The following is a 6,361-nucleotide window of genomic DNA, read 5'->3' as shown; positions in this document are numbered from 1 at the left end:
GCCTCTGGGGCTTGCCCCCTCCTCCCTTGGCTCCTGGCGGCTCCCCACCCCACCCCTGCTCCCAGGCTCTGTCTCCCGTTCTCCTTCCTGTTTCCACCCTCCAGGGCTGCACTGGAAGGACCTCAGTTCCAAAACCTCTTTCTGTTCACCTCAGGTTGACCATCCTGCCCTATTTCCGACCCCAGGGGCCCAAGCCCCATGCCAGCGCCTCAGCTGACCACTGGCCGAACACTGGCGAAGCCTCCATGTAGGGTCTTGCGGTCCTCCCTGCACAGTCACATGCGTCCCCTCCCCACCTGGTTTCTCTTTTCCCCACTGCCTGCTTCAGCCTGGCTCTTGGCATGGCCCACACAATAGATAAGGAGGAAGAGGATAGCTTGGGAGGGTTTGGGAGGCTGATGTGCCAATCCAGGTGGGAGCTGGCAAGGCCAGAGCAGACACTTCAATGGGGCATGCCAAGGGTCATTGAGTCAAGATGGCAGAGGCTAGACATGAGTACAGGGCTGAGGAAGGGCAACCAGGCAGCCAGAAATGTCTCAGAGCCAGGGGCGTGGTGAACAAGCAGGTAACATGAGGGTGGGCACACCCAAGGACCCATACCACCCTCGGCGGCTCTGCTCTGCTCTTACAGATGCTCCTCCTGGCCCGGAGCTCCCAGCCAGCCCACAGCAGCTCTTGTCTCTAGTGGTTTCTGCCTGTCCCTGCCCATCATGCATCTCTCCTACCTAGAATGATGCACAGCTCCTTATTCCCACTTCTGGAGCTGCATGTGTAGCTCCAGTCATTGGAAAAGCAAGCACAGCCTGGTACTGAATTTCTCCCCTAATTCACTTTCTGCCGGTTACAGGAGGGGCATTTACCTGCCACTTTGCAGAAGGTGAGAAAGGCACCTCAAGAAAAGGAATAAGCTGAAGTGAATAAAATTCATATTCACATGCTTTCTTGTTTTTATTTTCTTTTTATTTGTTTATTTTTAGAGACAGGATCTTGCTGTGTTGCCCAGGCTAGAGTGCAGGGATGCAGTAATGGCTCACTGCAGCCTTGAACTTCTCCTGGGCTCAAGTGATCCTCCTGCTTCAGCCTCCTGAGTAGTTTGGACGACAGGTGTGCACCACCATGCCCAGCTAATCTATATTTTTGAAGAGATAGGGTCTTCACTTGTTGCCCAGGCTGATCTCAAATTCCTGGCCTCAAGCAATCCTCCTGCCCGGGACTCCCAAAGTGCTGTGATTACAAGCATGAGCCACCATGCCTGTCCTTGCTTTTACTTTGAAGTCAATCAGGCAGCATAAAAAAAAAAAAAAGTTCTGGAGAGGCCAGGCGCGGTGGCTCACACCTGTAATCCCAGCACTTTGGGAGGCTGAGGCAGGTGGATCACAAGGTCAAGAGATCGAGACCATCCTGGCCCACATGGTGAAACCCCGTCTCTACTGAAAATACAAAAATTAGCTGGGCGTGGTGGCAGGTGCCTGTGGTCCCAGCTACTCGGCAGGCTGAGGCAGGAGAATCACTTGAACCCGGGAGGTGGAGGTTGCAGTGAGCTGAGATTGTGCCACTGCACTCCAGTCTGGTGATAGAGCTAGACTCCGTCTCAAAAAAAAAAAAAAAAAAAGTCCCGGAGAAACATATCAAAGAGCACACAGCTAGCCAGACAAGTAAATTAGCCTTTGGTTGCCCTGTTCCTCACTTGTGTACAAAGGCGTGAACGTGTGTGTGTTTGTGTGCGTGTGCATACACACGTATGTGTTTTAAGGGGTGTATGACACCTCCCCACCCAGAGAGAAGCCTGCTCCCTCTTCTGTGATCCCCTCCCCAATTCTGTCTTGTAGTGGACAAAAGCCTTGTGGTCATTCTCTCTAGGATTCAGAGCCCAGCCCCAGATCTAACCTCTCCTGTCATCTTGGGCAAGTCGCTTGACTTTTTTTTTTTTTTTTTTTTGAGGCAAAGTTGCCCAGGCTGGAGTGCAGTGGCGCGATCCCAGCTCACTGCAACCTCCGCCTCCTGGGTTCAAGTGATTCTCCTGCCTCAGCCTCCCAAATAGCTGGGATTACAGGCACCCACCACCACGTCCAGCTAATGTTTTGTATTTTTAGTAGAGACGGGGTTTCACTATGTTGGCCAGGCTGTCACGAACTCCTGACCTCAATCACCTGACTTATGGAGGATAATAACACCTGTTTCTCAGAGTGGTTAGAGTAAATGGAGGCAAAGCACTTAGCATCCTCTCTGGCACATGGAAACAGTAAACAGGAGGGGTTATTAAGGTGCCTCTCAGCCCTGAGAGTGTACTTGTGTAATATTAAACATCCATTGGCCCCTGCAGAGACAAAGGGAAAGCTTCCCTTTCTCCCCGTGAAGGCTCGCTGAAAATCAACAGACAAAAGGAAGATTAATTGGAGAAAAGGCAAAATTTATTTCAACGTGCAGAGCATGAGGGAATCACAGAAGTTACCCAATAACCCAGTGGGGTACAGGTGCATGCACCCTTCTTCACGGGGGAAGGAGAGATGGGGGACACGTGGCAATTCGAAGGACAGTCAATGGTTCTTAGGGGGGAAATGAATGAGTCCAGCGTCCAGATGATAATTAATAATGTCTTTGGACATTGAAAGGGAAAGAGAGCAGATAATGGTTTGGGATGAAGTTTATCTGGCTGTAGGTGTGGTGTTTAATGTTCAGTCTCATATCCTCTGGGATATGAGTTTTAACCTCTAGCTAATGATATTCCAGGGAAGGTAATTGTGTTCCCCTTTGGCAGGTCCCGTTTCTAGGCAGATAAAGAAACTTCAGAGAACAGCGTCATCCTGCACTTTGAGAGAGACAGAGGATTCAGAGAAGGAGGCAGGGAGGTCAGATAGACCTTGAGGCTGCTTCACGTCAGAGCGCCATATTTTAGGGCAACGCTTTCTGAGCCCCAAACCCCCCATCCATGTCAGTTGCTGTGCTGGTACCAGGACAAGAAACATGAATAAGATACGTTACCCCTCAAGGTTTTACAGCCCAGCCAAGGGAGGCAGGCGGGGCAGGTGCAGGACAGGAGAGCAGTAACAGTAACAATACAACATGGTGGTCGGGCACAGTGGCTCAGGCCTGTAATCCCAGCACTTTGAGAGGCCAAGGCAGGCAGATCACTTGAGGTCAGGAGTTCGAGACCAGCCTGACCAACATGGTGAAACCCCGTCTCTACTAAAAATACAAAAATCAGCCAGGTGTGGTGGTGGGCACCTGTAATCCCAGCTACTCCAGAGGCGGAGACACAAGAATCGCTTGAAACTGGGAGGTGGAGGTTGCAGTGAGCTGAGATCTTGCCATTGCACTTCAGCCTGGGTGACAGAGCGAGACTCCATCTTAAAACAAACAACAAACAAACAAACAAGCCCGTGGATTTGGTGCTTATGAGGTCAGCTTCTGCTCTCAGTGCTATGTATGAATCAAATCACTTCATCCTCACAGCAATCCTATAAAGTGGATTATTGCCACGTCACAGATGAGGAAATCCAGGCCCCTCTGCCCACACTCACGGCCAGGGAGTTGGAGGTCAGGGTGCTCCGGAGGCTGCCCTTTGAACCGTCCCCTGCTGCAGCTCTCCCTGGAGCAAGAGGGCACAGTCCAGGGAATTCATAAAAGGGACTATGCGTGGGTGCGGAGGTGCCTCTCAGATCCAGAACCAGCCCCCCAACCCATGGCGGTTCTCTGTGTTTCCACTTCTCAGATACTCCTCACCACGCTGTTGCCAGGATCCATGTCTGTCCCTCCCCATGGGGCGAATGCCCCCTCTCAGGGCTGGTCTTTATCCTCCATGCCCCCAGATCCTGCCACAGGGCCTGTCCCTAGGAAGTACCCTGGAATGAATGGAGGAGACAGGCTGAGTGCTGGGTGTGGGCTGAGTGGGGGACTCGGACAAAGGCAATGGGAGTAGAGGTGCAGGTCTGACCGGCTGTGGGTAAGTGGGACAGAGTCTCAGATCACTTGCTGCCAGGTCTGGGCCTGGGTGACCCACAAGTGGTGACCGTGCATGCTGAGACAGGGGACACAGGTGGAGGAGCAGGGTTGGGGCTGGGAGGCCATGACTCAGGGATCTGAGTTCAGGAGGAATCGAGTTGCGGGAGGCCCCGATTCCAGAGTCACTGGCTCAGCACAGTCGTTGAAACCATCCGAATGGCGGCATTATCTAGAGAGCGGGCCCGCCTCGAAGCAGGCCGAGGGAGACTCCAGAGAACACAGACGGGAAACCAGAAGGGCAGTCAGCTAGGATTCAGTATCGAGGACCTGAAGACCTCAACATCCTGACAGTTGAGGGGCAAGGAGCCCCTGCAGGTATCGCTGTGCAATCAAGGGATCAAACAAAGCCCCCGGAAGTTCAGGCAAGATCAGCCTACCAAGTTCCACTCCTACTAGGTTAACAGGCAAAAAATTTAGGTGCTTAAAATAACACTTTCCGTTAACCTGAATATTTCAACATTTCATCTTCCCCCAAGTGATTCATCCTCCATGAGTTAAGGATAATAAAGCTCCACTGTGCTTATATAGCTGAGGTTATTCCAGTAGGTGTGACACCTGACTTCATTTTGAGCCTTACCTGATGTGACATCACACCCACACTGGGCATGGCAGAACTGAGTTTGCTCCCATTTTTCAGATGAGAAGACTGAGGCCCCAACAGGAAGGCTCTGGAACGCAGACCTTCTGGGGCCTGGTGCAAAGCTGATTCCACAGCACCAGGACCAGATCGCTGCATGGATCCATATTCAGCCCACTGTGTGGATGGGAGCTTTGATCTCTGGAGGCAATGACCCAGGAAGTGGAAAACATTCCAGGGCAGCTGGTTAGGCAAGGTTGGGAAACGCATTTCCAACTGTTCCTGACACAGAGGGGGCGCCGAGCAAATATTTGCCAAGTGGATAAAAATTTCATCATTCTTGTTGCTCAGTGTTGCAAGTTCCTGCCTCGAACACACAGGGTGGGTGGGGCGGGCCCTGGCAGAGGCCAGGATCCTGCAGTCAGTGGTTAATTATTCTAAGAGTTCAGGCTTGCAGGAGGCGGGACGGAGCTGGGGGGAGGGTGCGTGTCTAGTTCATTCCTAACAAACTCCTGCAAAGTTAAACTGAAGCTCTGTAGTCCTAGAAAGGTGCGGCTAGATCGCCCACCTCTAGGCAGGTCACCTCCGAGCCTGTCCAGACCCAAGGAGGACCTTCCCAGGAGAAAAAAGCCCGGGCTGGAATCAGCCTTGGTTTCCTTGCTGCAGGTTGGACTAGGGTAGGGGAAGGGCGCCTAACCCAAACCCATTGGTTAAATTCCACTGCTCAAGGTTTCCCTGTGGAGCTGAGAAACACGTGGCCATCTTCCCTGAGCTTCTCATGCGTTTCTGTTCTCACCTTGATCCTGGAATCTGGAAAACCATGGCAGGCAAGATCCGCTGGAGAAACTCCTTCCCTGGAGAATTCTAACTCCAGTTAGGTTCCTCTAGCAAACTAGCTGTGTGCCCTGAGGCAAATCACTGAACCTCTCTGAGCTTGTTTTCCCACCTGTAAAATTAGTCTGTTGTGAAATAGATCATTTCACAGCACCCCCTTCTCTCTGGAAATGTACTCTAAAAGACTAGTTTCTCCTCCCTAGTTTGGAAGCTTTGAGAGGGCTGGGACACAATTCTATTTGTTACTCTCTCTCCTCCAATGCCGGAAGTGCAGAAGGCACTTAACATGCTGAATAAGTAAAACTCCTTTAAAACTAATGGGAAGAAACCCTTGGTGTTTACTCTGCACCAAGCAAAACAGTTTCTGTGGATTATCTCGTGTAATCCTCATACTGCTCAGGAAGGTACTTCTTTTTTTGAGATACGATCTCGCTCTGTTTCCCAGGCTGGAGTGCAGTGGTGTCATCACAGCTCACTGCAGCCTTGACCTCCCAGGCTCAAGCGATCTTCCCACTTCAGCGTCCCAAGTAGCTGTGACTACAGGCACATGCCACACTGCCCGGCTCATCTTTTTTCTGATTTTTGCATACAGATGAGGTCTCACTATGTTGTCCAGGCTGGTCTTGAACTCCTGAGTTCAAGTGATCCTCCCACCTATGCCTCCCAAAGTGTTGAGGTTACAGGCGTGAGCCACCGTGCTGGCCAGGAAGGTACTATTTTGCCCGTTTTACAGGTGAAGAAACGGGTCTGGGCGCTGTGGCTCACGCCTGTAATCCCGACACTTTGGGAGGCCGAGGAAGGTGGATCACGAGGTCAGGAGTTTGAGACCAGCCTGGCCAACATGGTGAAACCCTGTCTCTACTAAAAATACAAAAATTAGCCGGGCGTGGTGGTGAGTGCCTGTAATCCCAGCTACTCGGGAGGCTGAGGTAGGAGAATCCCTTGAAC

The sequence above is a fragment of the Pan troglodytes genome, chromosome 23 (genome assembly GCF_028858775.2).
Source record: "Pan troglodytes isolate AG18354 chromosome 23, NHGRI_mPanTro3-v2.0_pri, whole genome shotgun sequence".
Classification (NCBI taxonomy): Eukaryota; Metazoa; Chordata; class Mammalia; order Primates; family Hominidae; genus Pan; species Pan troglodytes.
This window is presented reverse-complemented; position numbering follows the sequence as displayed.